The 26,042-nt window shown below is 36.4% G+C and overlaps 1 protein-coding gene across 1 annotated transcript in view; it reads right to left on the bottom strand.

The window, feature by feature from the left end:
* The window catches only part of FTMT (ferritin mitochondrial), a 57,645-nt gene extending 32,039 nt beyond the window's left edge, over window positions 1-25,606 (bottom strand). The window contains exon 1 of the mRNA XM_010369163.2: window positions 25,478-25,606. The gene's annotated coding sequence lies outside the window, so the exon portion shown is untranslated. The remainder of the gene's footprint in view (window positions 1-25,477) is intronic.
* Window positions 25,607-26,042: the final 436 nt, after the last annotated feature.

Raw genomic sequence — 26,042 nt, forward strand, 5'->3', positions numbered from 1 at the left:
CACAGACAACAAATAGCACAGTTAATGCAATGGTACCTCACATTTCAACACTAAAATTGAATGTAAGTGGCCTAAATACTCCACTTAAAAATTATAGAACCACAGAATGGATAAGAACTCACCAACCAACTACGTGCTACCTTCAGGAGACTCACCTAGCACACAGAAACTCGCATAAGTGAGCAGAAAAAGGCATTTCATGCAAATGGACAGCAAAAGCAAGCAGGGGTAGCTATTCTTACATCAGACAAAACAAACTTTAAAGCAACAGCAGTTAAAAAAAAGGGGTGGGATATTATATAATGGTAAAAGGGCTTGTCCAATAGGAAAATATCACAACCATTCATATATTGTTAGGTTCCACCTAACACTGGAGCTCCCAAATTTATAAAACAATACTAATAGACCTAAGAAATGAGATAGACAGTCACACAATAATAGTGTGGGACTTCAATACTCCACTGACAGCAGTGGACAGGTCATCAACACAGAAGTCAACGAAGAAACAGTGGATTTAAACTATACCTTAACAAATGGGCTTAAAAATATATACAGAACATTTCGTCTAGCAACTGCAGAATATACATTCTATTCAATAGTGCATGGAACTTTCTCCAAGATAGACCATATGATAGGCCACAAAACGAGCCTCAATCAATTTAAGAAAATTGAAATTATATCAAGTACTCTCTCAGACCACAGTGGAATAAAACTGGAAATCAACTCCAAAAGGAATCTTCAAAACTATGCAAATACATGGAAATTAACCTGTTCCTGAATGATCATTGGGTCAAAAATGAAATCAAGATGGAAATTTAAAAATTCTTCCAACTGAATGACAATGACAACCTATCAAAACCTCTGGGATACAGCAAAGACAATGCTGAAAGGAAAGTTCATAGCCCTAAATGCCTATATCAAAAAGACAAAGAGCACAAACTGACAATCTAAGGTCATACCTCAAAGAACTAGGGTAAGGAGAACAAACCAAACCCAACAGAAGGGGGGAAATAACCAAGATTAGAGCAGAACTAAATGAAATTGAAACAAACAAATACAAAAGATAAGCAAAAAGATCATTCTTTAAAAGATAAATAAAATTGATCAACCATTAGAAATATTAAGAAGAAAGAAAACCCAAATAACCTCGTTAAGAAACAAAATGGGAGATATTACAGCAGACACCACTGAAATACAAAAGATCATTCAAGGTTACTATGAACACCTTTATGCACATAAACTAGAAAACCTAAAAGAGATGGATAAATTCCTGGAAAAATAAAACCCTCCTAGCTTAAATCAGGAAGCATTAGATACCCCGAACAGATGAATAACTAGCAGTGAGATTGAAATGGTAATTTTAAAATTACCAACAACAAAAAATCCAAGACCAGATGAATTCACAGCAGAATACTACCAGACATTCACAGAATTAGTACAAATCTTTTTGACACTATTTCATGTGATAGAGAAAGGGGGAACTCTCTCTAATTCTATGAAGCCAGCATCACCCTAATACCAAAACCAGGAAAGGACATAACCGAAAAACAAAACTACAGACCAATATCCCTGATGTGAACATAGATGCTAAAATCCTTAACAAAACACTAGCTCACCAAATCTAGCAACGTATCAAAAGGATAATCCACCATGATCAAGTGGGTTTCATTACCAGGAATGTAGAGATGGCTTAACATACACAAGTCAATAAATGTGATAAACCACATAAACGGAATTAAAAACAAAAATCACATGATTATCTCAATAGATGCAGAAAAAGCATTCGACAAAATCCAGCATCGTTTTATGATTTAAATCTCTCAGCAAAATCGGCATACAAGGGACATACCTCAATATAATAAAAGCCATCTATGACAAACCCACAGCCAACATAATACTGAATGGGGAAAAGTTGGAAGTATTTCTTTTGAGAATGGGAAAAAGACAAGAATGCCCACTCATACCACTCCTCTTCAACACAGTACTGGAAGTCCTAGGCAGAGCAATCAGACAAAAAAAAAAAAAAAAAAAGATATAACAGGCATCTAAATCAGTAAAGAAGAAGTCAAACTGTCACTGCTTGTTGACAATATGACCATTTACCTCAAAAATCCTAAGGATTCCTCCAGAAAGCTCTTAGAACTGATAAAAGAATTCAGGAAAGTTTCTGGATAGAAGATTAAAGTACACAAATCAGTAGCTCTTCTATACACCAACAGTGACCAAGTAGAGAATCAAATCAAGAACTCAATCCCTTTCACAATAGCTGGGGGAAAAAAAAAAAAAAAAAAGAAAAAGAAAAAAGAAAAGAAAGTATTGGGACTATACTTAATTAAGGAGTTGAAACATCTCTATGAGGAAAACCACAAACAGTGCTGAAATAAATCATAGATTACACAAACAAATGAAAACACATCCCATGCTCATGAATGGGTAGAATCAATATTGTTGAAAGAACCATACTGTCAAAAGCAATCTACAAATTCAATGCAATCCCCATCAAAATATCACCATCATTCTTCATAGAATTAGAAAAAAAATTCTAAAATTCATATGGAACCAACAAAGAGCCCACATAGCCAAAACAAGACTAAGCAAAAAAGAAATCTGGAAGCATCATATTACCTGATTTCAAACTATACTAGTAAGCCATAGTCACCAAAACAGCATGGTACTAGTATAAAAATAGACACATAGACTAATGGAACAGAATAGTGAACCCAGAAATAAACCCAAATACTTACAGCCAACTGATCTTCAACAAAGCAAACAAAAACATAAACAGGGGAAAGGACACAGTTTTCAACAAATGATGTTAGGATAATTGTCTAGCCACATGTAGGAGAAAGAAAGTGGATCCTCCTCTCTTGCCTTACACAAAAATCAACTCAAGATGAATTAAGGACTTAAATCTAAGACCCGAAACTAAAAATTCTAGAAGATGACACTGGAAAAACCCTTCTAGACATTGGCTTAGGCAAAGATTTCATGACCAAGAACCCCAAAGCAAATGCAAGAAAAACAAAGATAAATAACTGGGATTTAAACTAAATTAAATTTTGCACTGCAAAAGGAACAGTCAGCAGAGTAAACAGACAACCCGCAGAGTGAGAGAAAATCTTCACAATCCATACAATCTGACAAAGGACTAATATCCAGAATCTACAACAAACTCAAATCAGCAAGAAAAAATCCCATCAAAAAGTGGGCTAACGACATGAATAGACAATTCTCAAAGAAGGTGTACAAATGGCCAACAAACATATGGAAAAAATGCTCAGCTTCACTAACGATCAGGCAAATGCAAGTGAAAGCCACAATGTGATACCACCTTACTCCTATAAGAATAACCATAATCAAAAAATCAAAAAACATTAGATGTTGGCATGGATGCGGTAATCGGGGAACACTTTCACACTGGTGTCAGAATGTAAACTAGTACAGCCACTATGGAAAACAGTGTGGAGATTCCTTAAAGAACTAAAAGTAGAACTACCATTTGATCCAGCAATCCCACTCCTGGGTATCTACCAGAGGAAAAGAAGTCATTATACGAAAAAGATACTTGCCCACTCATGTTTATAGCAGCACAGTTTGTGAGTGCAAAATCATGGAACCAACCTAAGTGGCCATCAATCAATGAGTGGATAAAGAAACTGCATGTGTATATATACATATAATAGAATACTACTCAGCCATAAAAAGGAGTAAATTAACGGTATTTGCAGCCACTTGGATGAAACTGGAGACTATTATTCTAAGTGAAGTAACTCCGGAGTGGAAAACCAAACATTATATGTTCTCACTCACATATGGGAGCTAAGCTATGAGCATGCAAAGGTGTAAGAATGATACAATGGACTTTGGGGACTTGGGGGGAAGGGTGGGAGGGGTCAAGGGATAAAAGGTTCCAAATAGGGTGCGGTGTATACTGCTTGGGTGATGGGTGCACAAAATCTCTCAAATCACCACTAAAGGACTTATGTAACCAAATGCCACCTGTACCCCAATAACCTATGAAAAATTAAAAAAAAAAAAAAGACATGCAAGTGGCCAAGAAACATATGAAAAAAATGCTAAGCATCACTAATCATTGGAGACATGCAAATCAAAACCATGATAAGATACCATCTTGCACCAGTCAGAATGGCTATTATTAAAAAGCTAAAATAACAGATGCTGGTGAGGCTGTGGAGCAAAGAGAAAGTTTATTCATTGTTGGTGGGAATTTAAATTAGTCCAGTCACCGTGGAAAACATTCTAGAGATTCTCAAAGGGCTAATACAGAGCTACCATTTGACCCAGCTATCCCATTCCTAGGTATTTACCCAAAAGGAACTAAATCATTCTACCAAAAAGACACATCCACTCATATGTTCATTGTTTCACTATTTACCATAGCACAGACATGGAGTCAACTCGGTGCCCATCAATGGTAGATTGGATAAAAAAAAAAAAAAAAAAAGTGGTATATATGTACCATGGCATACTACACAATTATAAAAAAGAATAATATGTCCTTTATAGGGACGTGGTTGGAGCTGGGGGCCATCCTCCTAAGCAAATTAGTACAAAGACAGAAACCAAATACCAAAAGTACTCACTTATAAGTGGGAGCTAATCATTAAGCACACATGGACATAAATATGGAAATAATAGATACTGTGAACTACCAGAGGATGGAAGGAGGGGTGTTGGCTTAAAAAACTACCTATGAGGTACTATCAGAGTGACCAGATCTGTATTCCAAACCTCAGCATCACACAGTACTCTCATGTAACAAATATGCACATATACCCCCGTATCTAAAATAAAAGTAGAAATTAAAAAATATTTGCAAAGACTTGGCAGTTTAAATAATGGTAATATTCAACTTCTTTAAAAAATGCTTTCAATATTAAAAGAAAAGCACACCCAAATGTTAAACTTCTATCAAGAAAATAAAGAGGTGTAATATAGTGTGAGAAGGATACAGTGACATATGCATATGCTAGCCACTCCTCCTCAAGCTCCAGAAAATCTAAGTCCTAGATCATAATGACTGAGCTGGATCTAACAGCCACTCCACCCCTAACAGACCATTGCTATGTTTTTCCAATGGTTGCTGGTACTCTCTGGTTAGGTCTCCATTTCTAAAAGTAAAACAGGTGCTCATTTTCCTTAAAATGAAGGTCAAAATTTAAATTTGGGAATTTAGCTAACATTTTTGGCTATGGAGAAAGTAGGCCATTTGTTTATTTGGAAGAATAAACGTTAGAGCAAATATGCTTGGTTTTCTGGTGAAAGCCCGCCCTAAATTATCATTACATAGGTTGGTTGAGTAGCCAGTATTTGAACAGCTGTCCAAAACTAGTTGTCTGGAAACTGGCTAAAATAGCTGCTGCTGTTTGGAACTGTCACAAAGTGGTAACTACAAAGCATACATCAACAACTCTGTCACTCCCTTTCCTTTTATACAATGTATTATGTGTTCAGGGCAAAATTTTATACCTTCGGTCCAGTGGTATTATGAGGTTTTGTTTGCAACAAAACACTGAAATGTCAGGCTTAATGAGAAAGGAAAGCATCATGCAGAGTGGGAGCGCTTTCACTCCTTTGGAAAAGCATCTTCCTAACCAGAATAATCAAGTTTTGTAGTAACATCAGAAAGTGCTCCTCTTGTTATACTAAAAGATAATGGAAGAATCTGAAATGCATTCTTATCTTCCTCTCTCCTAAGGCACTGAATGAGCTGTAAAAGGTCAGAAGAAGCCATCCTGAAGAAACAGCTAAATAAGTCATTAAATTTCTTTGTATATCATGAAATTAAACACAATAGTCACAATACACTGTATTTAATCATTCCTTTCTTTCAGAGCTATTAGCTGCTTTCTCCTCCATCAGCTCTCTGTATGATGTGCATTTTATTGAGACAGAACAGTGTGGTGCTTGAAGCCATGGTTATGAGAGAAGAAATAAGACAGAACTATGGCATTTGTTGCTTCAACAGTGTTTTATAAAACCTATCATCATTTGTATTTTACCAAGTCACAAACTTGATTTGTATTCAGAGGGTGTTAGATGTGGGAACAGAGTCACCTTGTTTTTGAGTAAGCTTTGTCTACTTTTAATGTTTGAAATTCAAGCAAATTTCATTGTCCCTTACTCAAATTGAGTAGTACTTTTGAAATGTTATTGTATTATTTGATAATTTGGAGAAGCATAAAGTTTTTCAAATTAATTCCTTAAGATTATCAAAGGCTTGGGAGGCCGAGACGGGCGGATCACGAGGTCAAGAGATCGAGACCATCCTGGCTAACATGGTGAAACCCCGTCTCTACTAAAAAAAATACAAAAAACTAGCCGAGCGAGGTGGCAGGCCCCTGTAGTCCCAGCTACTCTGGAGGCTGAGGCAGGAGGATGGTGTAAACCTGGGAGGTGGAGCTTGCAGTGAGATATATATATATATCTCAAAGGCAACTGGTAAGAATCCGGTTTGCAAGATGTTTCCTGAGACCAGTAGAACCTTCCAGTTGGGGTATCTGATATCTTAATATTCTGGGGAGAAAGCAGGACTTCATGATTGGCTTAGAACAGTTTCTCCAATTAGAGAACTGCACATAAACTTACCAAGGACAAGACTGTTTTCTTGATTGAAGATCTATAAAGAATATGCTTTCATAAGTCTCTGGATACCCCATTATTGAGTGTTGTTAACCAGAGAGAAGAAAGTAGCCAGCGAATTGTTGATGGTTACAGCTTTAAGTTTATAGAAAATGTAAAATTTCATGTTCTTCGAGGTCTACTTAGACAAACACATTTTCTGGCACCAACACAGCCCTCCAAAATCATGGTATATTGCTTTCTGCAGATTTCAGTGGAAACAATTTTCCTTTCAACATTTTCAAAACATATTTTTCCAGCTAATTTTTGGTGGTTTTTTTAGGAGGTATCAACAAGTGGCAATTTACAGAAAGTACACTGTAGTTGTTAAAGAAGTAATGTTTTCAGCAGATCTTTGCAAAGCAATGTTAAGCAACAGACCAGTTTGGGAATCCTGTCATTGCACTGTTTGGTGATGATCCAAGAAAATACTGACATCCATCCTAGATAGACACCTGCAGTCTGTTCTATACTTTATTTTTCATTATAGATTAGTGGAAGGTAAGTATAGTAATGAACAACAATAGAGAAAAAAAGTTAAAATGCTTAGCAGTGGCAACAAGATTTTAAAGAATATGTGATAATGACAGATCACAAGTGAAGAAAATAGGATTCTCTATCTTGGCCAACAGTTGTTAATGGTAAAATCACAATATTGTTCTTAAAAGGGCAGACTGCTAAAAAAATCAGCTTAGAAATGTAATATCAAGTCTTCAAGTTCATTGGCTAAGAACTTAATTTTATGTGACTATTCATAGTGCAATACTTGTCTCATATATTTTTTCTCCACCAAACCTCGATAATGGTGTCTCCCTGGGACAAGGAAAATGTTTACTTAAATCAGAAAATTTAAGACAACGACAAGGGATCTGTGTAGCAATGCAAGCTGATCAGAATTGTGAATATCACTTAATGTTAATAGTTGATGAGTCTTAAATGGTTTCCCAACTCAGCCATTATTTAAAAATTGTTTCAAAGGAACATGATGAGTGATGTCACCTTTCCGGAAAGCACATGATATGTTTGTTTGCTTATCTCAGGTGATTCTGTGCTCCTAATCTGTGCCTGGCACTGTAAGATGCATGCTTTTTGGAGCTCATGGGACTCAGAGAGCAAAGAACAAGGTTTGTCCTGTGATTTCCCTTTAATGGCCCTTTGGGAGGTATATTATCCCTGTCCTTGTGGATCTTCTTTTATCAGTGACAACTCGGTTATGGTCCGTACACATAGCATAGGCCAAGAGCAGACACATAAATCAAATTGACATAAGTCCAATTCAAATCATAAATCAGTTTGATAAAAGCTGAATTTAAAATATGTGAGCAGGCCAAGTTTTATTGTGATCCTTTGAAGCTGCTTAAATAGAAAGGTTTGACGTGGTGCATCATTTTGGGAAGATTTTTAGGAAAGGTTGAGAGGTATGCCGCAACCTCAGATAGGTCTCTGGAAAACTTAATTAAAATAACTCCTTTATAGTTTTTTCTCTTTTTAAAATTGCTTGTGGCAGCAGTTATGGTGACTTTTTCTTACATTGTCCTCAGGTGTGTACTCAGCATATTAGATATCATTAATGAAAACTTCTCTTATTCACTTTATTTTAAACAATTTTATTGATCTTGTGTTCTTATTTCATAGATGTCCTCTTATTTTTTCATGTCATATTTTTACCCTTATATGTAATTATTGTCCAGGCAGAGAAGATATTCTTTCAAATATAAGACTCTACTATCTCAAATCTTCCTGTACTCCCTAATAAATCACTCGGCCAGCAGCATCTCTCCAATGACTAAAAGCATGTGCTTATACTAGGGGACATAATTTCAGACTGTTACTAAAAGATACTTCTGAGAATGGCGTCCTCCAGAAATGATTAAGTGCTATTTTAATATTGATTTTTTTAAACCTCTTCAGGTTGTTTTTTAGAAGCCTATGATGTATCTGGCTGAGTAAAATTTTGTTCCTCTGGTATATGCTGACTTTTTCTTTGGAGGGTTACTAACACATGATTGAATTCAATAATTCCACTTCACTCTTTAATACTCAACTGGAGAAATTCAGTTTTTCTCACTTATACATTATGCACCCTGATGTACATATAAAGGACAGAAGCAATAATCTGTGGAAAGCATTGCCATCTTTTTCAAAAATAGCAGAATATACGATAATGGAGAAAAAGTGAGTTCTTCAAAGAAAAATATTTATATACACTTCAAGAAACAGAGGTGTTCACATCCTGGGTGCTGTGTGTTGACTTCACTGGTAAACCACTTTCCAGGGGCTGCCAATGCCCTATCTGGGTGCAGGTGGTCATGCCAATCCCTATCTGTCTTTTCTTTTTTCTTTTTAAGGTAAAGATATATTAGTGAGGAAGTATGTAATAACACAGAGTAAATGTTAGGAGTTGCAGAACTGTGGTGGTTGTGAAACTTTGGAGGAATAATTTATCTCCTCTTAGGTCCAGGTTTCTCATGTAAGATGGTAGTTGAGACACTGAGTGCTGAAATGTGAATCTATGAATTAAGTATTAGAACCATAAAACACCAGCTGTCACTGCATCTCTCTCCTTGTTCCACAGTCAGTCTTCACCAGAATATTTTTACTGCCATCTCTGTTTCTTTACCTCTCACTCACAGCTTAATGACCCATTCAGTCAGACACTACAGCAGGCAGTGTCTCACCCACATCCCCTCAGCCTGAAGTTCACCTGCAGGAAGAATGCCAATGGCTACCTGTGTCTCTGCTTGACACATTATCTGCTTCTAGGAGTATGCTCTACCCATAAATGGGCCAGACCAGCGGTGCTGAAGAGTTAACAACTCTGGAGCAATCTCTTAACTAATGAAGAATGGGAGTCGGTGGAAATACCCCAGCTTCTTTACCCCATGCAAGATGATTCCAAGAGAGTATTCAATGCTATTTCTCCAGAGGGTCTCCAGTAGGAGTAAGTTCCACTTGCCCGCAGAGCAATTCAACATTTATTAGCTGTTTTCCTTTCCCTCCCTTACATCCTTATTAGCCTCATTGCACTTCTACAATCACTTCCAAAATGAACCCCTTGCACCCAATCCTTGTATTGTGTCGGGCTCTATGTTTGAAGAAAATGTTTGTTTTGCCTGTTGTGTGCTCCTCTTTGCTTCTGGGACAGCACCACTGATTTGTATTGTTAAGCCATCACAGTCTCATGTCTCAATCAGCACCCACTTTCTTTTCCCCTAAGTTTGTTTTGGTGTGCGTTACTTATGCAGGCAGTGACTGTTCAAGAGAAATTGCTGTGATACATGCTCCTCCTTTTGTTTGGGAGTGAATGAGTGAGTGAGAGAGAGAGAGAAGCAGAAATACTATTGTGACCTGATCCCTGAACCAGCCTTGGAGGTCACATAGCATCACTTCCTTCTCATTGTAATTGCTAGAAGTTTTCCTTAAAAGTGATTTGTTAAAATCAATTCTTATTCAAGAAGAAGAGAATTAGACTCTGCCTTTTGATGGGAGGACTATCAAAAAATTGGGAGACATATTTTAAAACAACTGTACTTGGCATTCTGATTAAATGCATGGAAAGAGTGAGGCAGATTTTCAACTGCCTTTTGGATACCTTTTTAACTATCTTTTAGAAAACTTGTCAAAAAAAGATCTATGCCTTTTAACACATTCTTCTTATTTCCTTGTCAAAGGTATGACCCCATAGGGTGTCTTTTTTCCTCACCAAGTGCCCCATTCTGCATATAGTTGCTGCTCTTTGTGACTAGTCCTCATCCTACTTCTCTCATTTAGCAACATATAGTAGGGTGTTTTTCTCCACCTCAGTCTTTTTTTATTGTTGTCTGTGCATAAGTTCTTATTGCGATTATTCTTTGCTCATGTTGTGCTGTTGACTTGAAGTATCTTCATCATTTCTGTCTGTCCAGATTACATCCAGAATTCAAGTTTGACCCACAATTTTGGGTTCTCCGAGAAGAGGGAGTTTAGTATCCATCTTTGTATGACAATGTCTAGCAAATTGGGCCCCAAAAGATAAATGTATACTGAATTGATAAAGTCCTGCTCACAAGGAAGCTTGGCTTTTAATTCTCTTAATCCCTGTAACATATGCCTTACAGTCTTCATTGTTCCATCCATACTCATGGTCGTTTGAACCATAAGTAACAACATACTGTCATATGGAGAGGAGACTTAGCTCAGATGAACCTGAATTTCATGTTCTGAAGTAACATTTCTAGATATGCAACCTTGGGAAAGTCATTAAATATCTTGGACTTTGTCATTTAGGCATAACAGTATTTACCATGGAATGTGATTGAGAAGGTTTAAGATATAATATATGTGTTACATGGTATTTTGTTGGGTAGAATTAGAGACTTAATATTCAAACATGTTGAGTTAGGCATTTTCTCATTCTGCCTCCTAGAAAAAAACTCTTAAAATTGTGGTTATGATCTACTAGTGATGCATTGGATCATTTTAGTGGGTTTGACTCCCATTTAAACATAAAAAATATTGAGTAGAATAAAAAACTACCAAATTTTATTGGACATAGATAAGGTTCATCAATGCTTATTTTAGACGCATGTAATCTGAGGTTAAATGTATTGTTTCCTGTTTGAAATAATAATGTGGTTTGAAAAATACTGTGGTAGTAGAAGTTTTGTGTTTTACAAAGACAAAACCTCATTAATGGCCATAGAACCTTGAGAGATAAAGAGGTGAGTAGCCACGTTCCTTGGTTTGCTTTTGCCTGAGGCTCAGGAGCCCAAAAAAGAGCTTGAAATCTGTCTAACTTTGGGTTTCTGATGAATACAGTTATGTATGATGGACTGGAGCAATAGAAATGAAGGGAACTAGATTTTAGGGATTGAGGTATTGTCAACCAGGCTCCTGAGAGAAATGAGAAATCTGACTTGAGCGAATAAAATTCAGTACTAGTTTTGCCTGTCAAGAGAGGTGGCAATACATCCAATATATAGTACAAACTGCTGAGGGTGAACATTTCCTGACTTGTTCTCTAGTGTCACCTGTAAACTGTGTGTGTGTGTTTGCATGTGTGTACTTGTATGTGTAAGGAATTGGGGTAGGGATGAAAGACTGTGTTATTAGTCTCCAAGGTACTCTGCTGAGGACTTTTTTCACCTTACTCTAGCAGAACTGTAAAAATAATAGGCAAGGGGCCAAGCAAATAAACTGTGGGGACCTTCTTAAGAAAACTGTTTACTAGGTGAGGAAAATATTCATTTATTGGCCAGAGAGTGAGTGATTGACATCTAGAGGTAGGGGGAGAGAGCTCTGTGGGAGGTAGCAGAGTACTGGAGGAGCATTGGAGGTTGGTAATGTGACATAGGCACTGTCTGTGGGTAGAGAGGAGGTCAGTGATCTGAAGATAATTGATAGGTGCATCGCCAGCTGCTGGAGTGGTGCATTGGCAATATGGTGGACACAACGAATTAATAAGGGACAGCAGAACCCCAGCAGACAGGAGGGCAGAGTGTCTGCAAAGATTATGGGAGAAGTTTGGTAGCTATTCTCCTTTGTCTTTACTACTGTTAAAGAGACCCAAATGTGTGCGTACCTGAGGTTCATGTACTAACAGGTGAAAACTATTGACTATAAGGGCAGAAACCCATATGATAATATATGGGTCCTAGGAGCCACCAGCTGGGCCAGGGAGAAACTCCCGCTTGGAGAAGTAAAACATTTGTCACATGTTTGCTTAACAAACGATAGTTACTTTTATCAGGAGAAATTTTAATATTAAATGTAGACCACGAAGCTTCCTCACTTCTGATTTTTCAAAGAAATCTGTTTTCAGTATTTGAGTTCCTGACTTCATCCAACTTCCATTAGCCTTTACTTATTTAAACTTTCTGAGCAGTTGTTTTCTACTCATTTGTTGTGCAAATTAATCATAATATGTGTACAAAAATCACTTTGTAAATTGTTTAGGATGTGTGAACATGAGTCAGGAAAAAATTATAGTTTTACTGGCAAACTCGGTACAATTAAAATTAGTTCTGTAGATTTGAGTTTTGTTTTTAATGATAAACCATTGATATCTTATATAGATTAACTACCTCCCCCTTAACCCTGTGAACTTATTTGATTGAATGTTTCTTTGAACAGATTATAGACAATATCTTCTTTTCTTTTTCTTTACTATCTTTGTAAATTTTCCTAATCATATACCCTCCATCTCACCAACCATAAGCTCTTTGATGTTCTTGCTTTGGGCAGAGTGAGAAGAGAAGGTAAAGGGGGAAAATAAAGGCAATAATAATTTTATCCTTAAAATACAACAAAACAAGAAAATTGAAGCAAACAAATGCAACACCATCTGTGAATGTAAATCTCTTAACTTTGATTGATATTGACCCTATAGCCTTTACTGTCTATCATAAAAGTGGGACTTATTATCATCCTTCTACTGGGTTTTCTTATGTGTTTTGTCCGCCCATTTCTAGCTACAAACCTAGTTTTCTAGAGCTTCTTACATACTGTTGGATTTAAATAGGTTTCCTATAGGTTAATTCATATTAACAGTTTTATTATTGTAACCTCCATAATATCTCATTATCCCTCACTGAATAATTTCATTGTCACTTAAGTCCTCTTATGACATAAACTCTGAAACCTCTGTTAGTGTAGTTGACAACTGTATCTTCATTTCTTGTCTACTAACTCCTCTGGTTGGTATATTAACACAACTGGTTGGTATATTAACACAACTGGTTGGTATATTAACACAACTATTTAAGGTGCAGATATTTATACTCTGAAAGTAAAGATAGTATAATTTATTGCAACATTTAGCAACAAATATTTACAGAGTGCCCACTACATCTGAGACACTGTGTTAGGCCTGTATCAACATAATTTTATCTTATTGGAGATCTGTTTCTGTGATTCACCTGAAAAGACCAACTATAGAATTGTTTCTTGGAGCTCAGTGTTATAAATCTATTTGTTAAAATGATTTTTTTTTTTGTCTTCTCTCTAGGGCTTTTAGATATGTACTTTCATTGTGAAGTAGATAAATTATGTCTCCGCTACATTGTGACCCTTGTGAAAAGAGGGACTGTATTAATCTAAATTCTAATCCTGAAAGTGGTTAATACTGTGGTTAATTGTAAATAACTTTTAATATGGTTATAGGGAATAACTATAAGAAGGTAAAGGGGAAAAATAAAGGTGATAACAATTTATCCTTAAAATACAAAACAAGAAATTCAAAGCAAACATAAACAACTGCAACACTATCTGGTAATGTAAATCTCTTAGGTTTGATTTATATTGATCCTGTAGCCCTCATTGTCTATCACAAAAGTGGCATTAATCACTTATCATCCTTCTACTGAGATGATATAGATGCTCAATAACTGTTGAAAATAGTAGTGTAGAGTCTCTGTGGACCACCAGACATAGCTTTTCCTCTTGATAGTTCTGAGAAATCCAGGTAGCCCAGATCAGTGTGTTTCCCCACAGCAAAGCACACCCCCTATATCAAGGGACAAAGTGCTTTGTTAAATGGGCCTTGTTTCCTGTTCCACCCAACTGGGTGACACCCTCCAGCAGGGGTTGTCAGATGCCCTATATGAGAACATTCCTACTGGCATCAGGTTGGGGGCCCCTCAAGGTCAGAGATCTCAGAAGAAGGAGCAGACATCCATCCTTGCTGTTCTTCAGCCTCCTTGAGTGACATCTCCAGGTGTAAAAGTGAATCAAATGAATAGGGCCTGAAGTGACCCCCCAGCAAACCACAGGTCCCTACAGAAGAGGGACCTGACCATTGTGGGGTGGGGGGAAAACAGAAAGCAGCAACAACAGCCTCTAAAACAACATAATGGTACCCACAAAAACCCCATTCAAGGGTGAGCAGACTCAAAGATTGAAACTAGACAAACTCATGGAGAAAGAATCTATTAAAAAATGCTGAAAACCTAAAAGGCCAGAGTGTCTCTTCTCCTTCAAATGATTACAATGCCCCTCCAGCGAGGGCACACAACTGGATGGAGGATGTGATGGATGAATTGACAGAAGTAGGCTTCAGAAGATGGGTAATAAAAAAACTCTGCTGAGCTAAAGGAACATATTCTAACCCAATGCAAAGAAGCTAAGAACCTTAATAAAAGATTAGAGGAGCTGCTAACTAGGATAAGAGAGGAACACATATGATCTGATGGAGCTGAAGAACACAGCACGAGAACTTTGTGAAGCATACACAAGTATCAATAGCCACATCAATCAAGCAGAAGAAAGGATGTCAGAGTTTGAAGACGACTTTGCTGAAATAGGGCATGCAGACAAGATTAGAGAAAAAAGAACAAAAGGGAATGAACAAACTGCCAAGAAATATGGGACTACATAAAAAAAATTGAACGTACAATTTATTGGAGTACATGAAGCAGACAGGGAGAATGGAAACAAGCTGGAAAACACACTTCAAGATATTATCCAGGAAAACTTCCCCAACCTAGAAAGACAGGCCAACATGTAAATTTAGGAAATACAGAGAACACCGCTAAGATACTCCATGAGAAGATCAACCCCAAGATATGTAATTGTCAGATTCTCCAATGTTGAAATGAAGAGAAAAATGTTAAGGGCTGCCAGAGAGAAACATCAGGTTACCTATGGGAAGCCTGTCAGATTAACAGTGGATCTCTTTGTAGAAACCCTGCAAGCCAGAAGAGAGTGGGGGCCAATATTCAATATTCTTAAAGAATTTTCAATTCAGAATTTCATATCCAGTGAAACTAGGCTTCATAAGCGAAGGAGAAATAAAATCCTTTCCAGAGAAGCAAATGTTGAGTGATTTTGTCACCACCAGGCCTGCCTTGCAAGAGCTCCTGAAGGAAGCACTAAGTATAGAAAAGAAAAACTGGTACCAGCCACTGCAAAAACCATACCAAAATATAAAGACCAATGACACTATGAAGAAACTGCATCAACTAGGGTGCAAAATAACTAGATAGCATCATGATGACAGGATCAAATTCATACATAACAATACTAACCTTAAATGTAAACAGGCTAAGTGCCCCAGTTAAAAGACACAGAGAGGCAAATTGGATAAAGAGTCCAGACTCATCGGTGTGCTGTATTAAGGAGACCCATCTTGCATGCAAAGACACACATAGGCTCAAAATAAAGGGATGGAAGAAAATTTACCAAGCAAATGGAAAGAGAAAAAAAGAAAAAGGCAGGGATTGCAATCCTAGTCTCTGACAAAACAGACTTTACACCAAAAAAGATTAAAAAAAAAGACAAAGAAGGGTATTATGTAATGGTAAAGGGATCAATTCAACAAGAAGAGCTAAGTATCCTAAATATATATGCACCCATTACAGGAGCATTCAGATTCATAAAACAAGTTCTTAGAGACCTACAAAGAGACTCCCACACAATAATAATGGGAAACTTTAACACCTCACTGTCAATATTAGATCAATGAGTAGAAAATTAATAAGGATATTCAGGACTTAAACTCAGTTTTGGATCAAATGGACCTAAGAGACATCTGCAGAACTATCCACCCCCAATCAATAGAATATACATTCTTCTCGGTGCCACGTGGCACTTATGCTAAAATCGAACACAACACTCCTCAGCAAATGTGGAAGAACTGAAATTATAACAGTCTCTCAGACCACATTGCAATCAAATTAGAACTCAGGATTAAGAAACTCACTCAAAACCACATAATTACATGGAAACCGAACAACCTGCTCCTCAATGCACTCCTGGGTAAATAATGAAATTAAGGCAGAAATCAAGAAGTTCTTTGAAACCAATGAGAACAAAGATACAATATACCAGAATCTCTGGGCACAGCTAAAGCAGTGTTGAGGGTAATTTACAGCACTAAATGCCCACATCAGAAAGCTAGAAAGATCTGAAATCAAAACCCTAACATCAATTAAAAGAGCTAGAGAAGGAAGAACAAACTAATCCAAAAGCTAGCAGAAGATGAGAAATAAGTAAACTCAGAGCAGAATTGAAGGAGATAGAGACATGAAAAATGCTCCAAAACAATGAATCCAGGAGCTGGGTTTTTGAAAAAATTAACAAAATAGATAGACTGCTAGATTAGTGAAGAAGAAAACAGAGAAGAATCGAATAGACACAATAAAAAATGATAAAGAGGATATTACCACTGACCTGATAGAAATACAAACTAAAATCAGAGAATACTATGAACACCTCTATGTGAATAAACTAGAAAATCTACAAGAAATGGATAAATGCCTAGACACATACACCCTCCCAAGACTAAATCAGGAAGACTCGAATCCCTGAATAGACCAATAACAACTTCCAAAATGGAGGCAGCAATTAATAGCCTACCAACCAAAAAGAAAGCCCAGGACCAGAAGGATTCACAGTGGTTCAAAGCTGCATTCTACCAGAGGTACAAAGAGGAGCTGGTACCATTCCTTCAGAAACTATTCCAAACAGTTGAAAAGGAGGGACTCCTTCCTACTCATCTTATGAAGCCAGCATCATCCTGATACCAAAACCTGGCAGAGACACAACAAAAAATAAATAAAACTTCAGGCCAATATCCCTGATGAACATCAATGCGAAAATCTTCAATAAAATACTGGCAAACTGAATCCAGCAGCACATCGAAAAACTTATCTACCACAATCATGTTAGCTTCATCGCTGGCATGCAAGGCTCGTTAAACCTATACAAGTTAATAAACATAATCCATCACATAAACAAAACCAAAGACAAAAACTAAATGATTATCTCAATAGATGCAGAAAAGGCCTTTGATAAAATTCAACATTCCTTCATGTTAAAAAACTCTTATTAAGCTAGGTATTGATAGAACATATGTCAAAATAATAAAAGCTATTTATGACATACCCACAGCCAATATCGTATTGAATGGACAAAACATGGAAGAATTCCCATTGAAAACCATCAGAAGACAAGGATGCCCTCTCTCGCCACTCCTATACAACATCGTATTGGAAGTTCTAGCCAGAACAATCAGGCAAGAGAAGGAAATAAAGAATATTCAAATAGGAATACAGGAAGTCAAATTTTCATTGGTTGTAGATGACATGATTCTATATTTATAAATCCCATCATCTCAGCCCAAAAACTTCTTAAGCTGATAAGCAACTTCAGTAAAGTCTCAGGATACAAAAATCAATGTGCAAAAATCATAAGCATTCCTTTACACCAACAATAGACATGAAGAGAGCCAAATCATAAATGAACTCCCATTCAAAATTGCTACAAAGGAATACAGCTAACAAGTGGTGTGAAAGGCCTCTTTAAGGAGAACTACAAACCACTGCTCAAGGAAACAAGAGAGGATACAAACAAATGGAAAAAATAGTCCAGTCTCATGGATAGGAAGAATCAATATCATGAAAATGGCCATAATGCCCAAAGTAATTTATAGATTCAATGCTATTCCCATCAAGGTACCACTGACATTCTTCACAGAAATAGAAAAAGCTACTTTAAATTTCATATGGAACCAAAGAAGAGCCCATATAGCCAAGACAATTCAAAGCTGGAGGCATCACGTTACCTGACTTCAAACTAGACCACAAGGCTACAGTAACCAAAACAGCATGGTACAGGCACCAAAACAGACATATAGACCAATGGAACAGAACAGAGACCTCAGAAATAACACCATACATCTACAGTCACCTGATCTTTGACAAACTTGACAAAAACAAGCAATGGGGAAAGATCTCCTATTCAATAAGTGGTGCTGGGAAAACTGGCTAGCCATATGCAGAAAATGGAAACTGGATCCCTTCCTTACACTTTATACAAAAATTAACTCAATATGGATTAAAGACTTAAATGTAAAACCCCAAACCATAAAAACACGAGAAGAAAACCCAGGCATTACCATTTAGGACATAGGCATGGACAAAGCCTTCATGATGAGGATGCCAATAGCAATTGCGACAAAAGTCAAAAATTGACAAATGGTATCTAATTAAACTAAAGAACTTCTGCACAGCAAAAGAAAAGATCATCAGCATGAACTGGCAACCTACAGAATGGGAGAATATTTTTGCAATCTACCCAGCTGACAAAGATCTAATATCCAGAATCTATAAGAAACTTAAACAAATTTGCAAGAAAAAAAATAAAACATCAAAAAGTGGGCAAAGGATATGGGCAGACACTTCTCAAGACATTTATGTGGCCAAAAAACATATGAAAAAAAGCTCAACATTACTGATCATTAGAGAAATGCAAATCAAAACTCCAATGAGATACCATTTCACGCCAGTCAGAATGTCGATTAGTAAAAAGTCAGACAATAGATGCTGGCGAGGCTGTGGAGAAATAGGAATGCTACACTTTTGGTGGAAATGTAAATTTGTTCAGCCATTGTGGAAGACAGTATGGTGATTCCTCAAGGATCTATAACCAGAGATACCATTTGACCCAGCAATCCCATTACTGGGTATATACCCAAAGGATTATAAATCATTCCATTATAAAGACACATGCACACTTACGTTTATTGTAATACTGTTTACAATAGCGAAGACACCAACCCAAATGCCCATCAATGATAGACTGGATAAAGAAAATGTACTTATACACCATGGAATACTATGCAGCCATAAAAAGGAATGAGATCATTTCCTTTGGAGGGGCATGGATGAAGCTGGAAACCATCATCCTCAGCAAACTAACACGGGAGCAGAAAACCAAACACTGCATGTTCGCACAAGTGGGGGTCGATCGATGAGAACACATGGACACAGGGAAGGGAACAACACACACCAGGGCCTGTTGGTGGTGGCGAGGGGAGGGAACTTAGAGGATGGGTCAATAGGTGCAGCAAACCACCATAGCACATATATACTTATGTAACAAACCTGCATGTTCTGTACATGTATCCCAAAACTGAAAGTATAAAAATAACAAAGATTAAAAAAATAGTATAGCACCTTGGCATAATTGTAAGACTTGATTCTAAATTCCCTTTGTATTTTTCCCATTTCCTCCCTCATCTCTATTTTTAATTTTTAAGCCTGCCTCTGGTGGAAGTTAAGTTGGGAAAATTAATTCTTTTTACGTATAAATTTTACATACAATTTTATTTCATTTAAGAGCCTCTTTAGATAAATGCCATAACTTTGTAAATCTTTATGTATTTGAAATAAATTCAAAGTAATCTTCAACTTTCAGTTTTTTGATTTTTACTTTGGTGACTTTATACTTTTTATTGTATTTTTTAAAAATTCTAGGCTGAACAACAGTACCTACTAGCTTTGCATTTAAAAAACACTGCCTTTAGTAGTCTACAAATTTTAAAATTACTTTTGATATATTTATTCCCAGAAGATTCTCAGACTGCCTACTGTATGACAATCTCCAGGGTTAGATACACCAATACACCAGTACACCACATAAATATGAAGTTTATGCGTATATTTCTATGATAATGCAGTCATTTGAAAGCAGAGCAGGCTCAACACATGAGGGATATGATTAAAATATGCCAACAAGAAGACTTCTTGTGTTAGAGTTCATCCATAATATAAAATACTATTACAACACTGTATTCAAATATTTGAGGAAATAAACGTTTCAGCAAATTTTGTTCCAATTCTGAAAACTGATTAATGTATGGAATACTTTGGCAGGGAGTTGGCTGACTTTTAAAAAGAGGTAGCTGACTTGTCTCTTTTCAGAGCCATTCATGTCAAGTAGCTAATTATTCCTAGCCACTTACATCTGTACATAAACATATAACACTTAAATAACATTTACTATGTGTGTGTAGCACCTCATGAATTTAACATTACATTTTTTTCGGCACTTCTTATATATTCCCTATAATAATCTATGTGGTGTGTCTCTGGTACTTGTTATATATTTTAATGTTTTACCTTGTATTTGCTTTTTAATAAGTAAATATCTTTTCCAACTAGTAGAAAGCTCTTTAAGGAAAATTTCTAGATCTAACTTTTTTTTTTTTGTAACCTATAAAGTGTTAAGCACAAATACTTTACATATAATGGGGGTTAATAAACTATTTTAATGAACTGATTAGTGAAACTCCCAGTTATAAAATGTTAGAAAATATAAATCTCTATCTCCCTTTCTAAAGATAGGTAGGGTGAGCAAGCTACATTTGTAGTTATTTTCTTTCTTGAAATATAAATCTTCAATACATACTTAAAGAATACAGTTATGTAAGTTTAACTGCTATGGAAAGCATAGTTTGATTGACAGAAGAAAAATTGGACCTCAAAAATTGATATGAAATCAGAAAACCAAAAAATCTTAGATGTAAGCTCAGGTTTCATCTCGTCCAACCTCCCTTATATTACTTATTGAACAGCAGAGGACTAAAACAGTTGAGTTTCATACTCTAAGGCATCTATGTACGTAATGGTTACTGGAAAAACAACCACCACCAACAGCCAGATCTCTCAACTTTAATTCTTTTTTGTGCAGTATAATTCTCTTTACTTTTTAAGACAGTACTACGCAGGCTAGTGTAGACCATCATGTTTTAAAATGTTTCAACTTTCCTGATGAAAATGTTTTCCTTTAAGCAAATAAAATATATAAATTCCAACAATGTAGATTTCCAGACTTCTAACAAGAGATACAGAAGACATTCATGTCATTGTTTTAATATTATATTTAGATGTTTGTTGAGAGATATGTCAGTTTTGTGTATTGGTCTACCTTTGTTGTGTAACAAATTATAGTGGTTTGAAACAAAAACCTTTTGTCTAGCTAGACAATTTGTGCTGGGCCATTCCTCTCTTATTACTTGGCAGGTTTTCTGGGCCTGGATAATCTTGGATGGCTTTATTCATATGACTGGTGGTTAACCACCTCTCAAATAGGGTATGTGACTGGACCATATGTTTCTCATTAGCACTGGATGTATTCAAGTGGTGGCAGGGGCAAAGTCCCAGGAGCAGCAAGTGTGTAAGCTCTAACGTGCAAGAGCTTTTCAACTCTGTGCTTGTCTCATGTTGCTAATGTCTTATTTACCTGGCAAATCGTATTGCTAACCTTGATTCAAGAGGTGGAAAAATGGATTCTGCCTTTTAATGGGAGAAGGGATAATTGTAAGCATTTTAAGAATCTACAGTCTATTCTCTGATCACAAATAATTCACTTTCCTTCCAGCTTCAAAATGCCCACATTTCCCAAGACTCCTCCAGATTCTTTTTTTTTAAAATTGTATTTTAAGTTCTGTGGTACATGTGCAGAAACTGCAGGTTTGTTACATAGGTATACACGTGCCATGGTGGTTTGCTGCATCTATCAACCAGTTATCTACATTAGATATTTCTCCTAATGCTATCCCTCTCCTAGCCCCCCACCCCCCAACAGGCCCCAGTGTGTGATATTCCCCTCCTTTTGTCCATGCGTTCTCATTGTTCAACTCCCACTTATGAGTTAGAACATGCGGTGTTTGGTTTTCTTTTCTTGTGTTAGTTTCCTGAGAATGATGGGCTCCAGTTTCATCCATGTCCCTGCAAAGGACATTAACTCATCCTTTTTTATGGCTGCACAGTGTATATTCCATGGTGTATATATGCCTCATTTTCTTTATCCAGTCTATCATTGATGGGCATTTGGGTTGCTTCCAAGTCTTTTTCTATTGTAAATAGTGTTGCAATAACCATACATGTGCATGTGTCTTTATCATAAAATGATTTATAATCCTTTGGGTATATATCTAGTAATGGAATTGCTGGGTCAAATGGTATTTCTGGTTCTAGATCCTTGAGGAATTGCCACACTGTCTTCCACAATGGTTGAACAAATTGACACTCTTCCAACAGTGTAAAAACATTCCTATTTCTCCACAGCCTTGCCAGCATCTGTTGTTTCCTAACTTAGCCCGTATAGTCAAGACAGTCCTAAGCAAAAAGAACAAAGTTGGAGGCATCACGCTACCTGATTTCAAATTATACTACAAGGTTACAGTAACCAAAACAGCATGTTACTGGTACCAAAACAGACATGTAGACCAATGGAACAGAACAGAGACCTCAGAAATAAAACCACACCTCTACAATTATCTAATCTTTAACAAACCTGACAAAAACAAGCAATAGGGAAAGGATTTCCTATTTAATAGGTGGTGCTGGGAAAACTGGCTAGCCATATGCAGAAAGCTAAAACTGGACCCCTTCCTTGCACCTTAAACAAAAATTAGCTCAAGATGGATTAAAGATGTAAATGTAAAATACAATACCATAAAAACCCTAGAAGAAAACCTAGACAGTACCATTCAGGACATAGGCATGGGCAAAGACTTCATGACTAAAACAGCAGAAACAATTGCAACAAAAGCGAAAGTTGATAAATGGTATCTAATTAAACTAAAGAGCTTCTGCACAGCAAAAGAACAGATCATCAGAGTGAACTGGCAGCCTACAGAGTGGGAGAAAATTTTTGCAATCTGTCCATCTGACAAAGATCTAATATCCAGAACTTAAACAAGTTTATAAGAAAAATCAAACATCCAGCCAGGCGCTGTGGCTTATGCCTGTAATCCCAGCACTTTGGGAACTCAAGCAAGGTGGATCATGAAGTCAGGAGTTTGAGACAGTCTGGCCAACATGGTGAAACGCTGTCTCTACTAAAAATACAAAAAATTAGCTGGGCATGTTGGTGGGTGCCTGTAATTCCAGCTACTCGAGGGGCTGAGGTAGGAGAATTGCTTGAACCCGTGAGGTGGAGGTTGCAGTGAGCCGAGATCATGCCACTGCACTCCAGCCTGGGCAACAGAGTGAGACTCCATCTCAAAAAAAAAAAAAAAAAAAATCCCCTTCAAAAAGTGACACTTCTCAAAAGAAGATATTTATTTGGCCAACAGAATATGAAAAACTCATCGTCACTCGTCGTTAGAGAAATGCAAATCAAAACCATGATGAGATACCATCTCACAACAGTTAGAATGGTGATTATTAAATAGAACTTTTAAAGCAATTATTAGGCAAATGTTTCTCCTCCAGACAAATAATCCCATTTCATTTACTATTCCTCATATATCCAAGTTATATTTGCAGTTATTTTAAAGTGAGCTTTGCTTGGATTGGTCCTAGAAAATATTGCTCTTAGAAGTGAATGGTACTGCCTTGGGTGTGGCTCATTACAATTTTAGGGTAAAAACCAGTGTGTTTTTAATAGTTATGTATATATATATATTGAACAGAAACTATAAGAAATGAGATTGAAATGTTTTAGAACCCTAGATAAGAATTTAACTCCTCCTTGTACTAAACCTTAACTGTTAACCAGTATACTTGTTCCAGTTTTGATTTCCCCTGTTGCTAATAATGTGTAGGATATCACATGAATATCATCTCTCCCTACTTCTAATCCCTTTGGGACTTCAAAACACCATTAAAATTCCTTGACTAAGCAATGCATTTAAAAAGCATCATTCTCTGCCCTGTTTGACAAATTGTGTTGGAATTCTATTTTCCCAATATTTCTTTTCTTTTCAAGAGTTATAAATTAGCTAGAATATCTGCCCGAGTAGTGTTTTTTTGTTGTTTGTTTGTTGCCAATACCCTTTCCACTTCCTTTTCCTTCAACACTTCTGACATCAAATATGTAGACGTTTTCTCCTATACGAGCCAATTCTCCAACTTTTCGGACACCAACTGGGTGTCCTGCAATCCACTGAAATCCTGCTACTAATTGGAGTTAATGCAGACCCCACATGTTGAGGGCTCAGTCCCATGAAACTGCCTCCACTCAGATATTAGTCAAAAGTCCTAGGTTTCCACCCATACATCTGAATAATTGTCTGTATAAAGGGTTCCCATGTCCTCTGCCTTAGGTCTGATAATTTGCTGGAATGCCTCACAGGACTCCAGAAAATGCTTTACTTGCTATTATTATTTTTTTTAATAGAGAATAAAACTGACCTAGAGCCAAATGGAAGAGTTGCATAGGAAAAGGGTCATGGAGCGTCCATGTTTCTCCAAGGACTCCACCCTTCTAGCACCTCCACGTATTAACCTATCCAGAAGCTTTCTGAATCCCATGTTTTAAAGAGGTTCCATTACATACATATATATATATGTATTATATATATATATGTATTATATATATATATGTATTATATATATATATATGTATTATATATATATGTATTATATATATATGTATTTTATATATATATATATATATATATATATATATATATATATATATATATATATATATAATTGATTAAATCATTGGACTTTTGGGATTAATTCAACTTCCAGCCCTTTTCCCTTCTTTAGAGGTTGTGAGGGTGGAACTGAAGATTCTGACAAAATAATCATGACTTAGTTGTTCTGGTGATGAGTCCCCCTTCTGAAACTGGTTAGGGCTCACCAAGAGTCATCTCAATATAAAACAGTTTTTATTACCCTTATCACTCAAGAAATTAAAAGGAATTTAGGAGCTCTGTTAAGAACTGGGATCAATGACCAACTATTTCCCAATATATCATACTTTCCAAAAGGGAAAAAAAAAACTGCAGAGAGATGTCTCTGCATGTTCCAGGTATGTCAATATGTCCGGAAAGGATAGGACTCTTTTTCATTCAAACAGTTAAAAAAGTGACAACCGAATACCTCTAATTTTTATTACGGCTAAATTCACTGTCGTCCCTTCTCAATACCATATTGACAATGGGTTAGAAATAAAAGTCGTCATGTCTTAAGTAGAGCACACTCCAAAAATACTTATTTTTAAAAGAGTGTATTCAAAGCAACAGAGTAGCATATTAGAGTTTTAACACCTTTTCAGATTAATAAACATTAAAATCAATCTTAACAAAGGAAACTTCCAAAAATTGGTTTCTACTTACATGCCAACCACTATGCCAGGTTCTTTATATGCATCCTCTCTCATTCTCACAATATTTCATGATATGTCTTACCCCATTTTACACATGAAGCACAAATAGCTTGTCTTGCTCATAACTACACAGTTCAGATGCAAATGTAGCAAGCACTGTCTATAATACACTGCTCCACATGTGAGAAACTTCTTGAAATGTTCTCTGTACTTGTGAAATGAATTATTACAAAATGAAAGGAAGTTGGAAAATTTACAGTGATATTGCCTATTTTGAAGTTCCTGAAAAACTATAGTTTGTCCCCTACCAGTACCCAAGGGACATTCTCTTTATAGTTCTGCTTCTGGTTCCCATCAATTATACTATTGATGATGAAAAATGAAATCTGTCTTATATTATATCACACCGAAAACTGTACATCAATTAGTTATTTTGATTTAAAATTCAAGCAAAAAAGGATATTTTCACCACATATGCACTTTTATATTTGAATGCAAAGTGACAAAATATAGCCATGAATATATTTATATATATAGTACAGTTTAATTTCTAGAATTTTTACTTATTTAGGGCA

Source organism: Rhinopithecus roxellana, chromosome 3 (genome assembly GCF_007565055.1).
Source record: "Rhinopithecus roxellana isolate Shanxi Qingling chromosome 3, ASM756505v1, whole genome shotgun sequence".
NCBI lineage: Eukaryota > Metazoa > Chordata > Mammalia > Primates > Cercopithecidae > Rhinopithecus > Rhinopithecus roxellana.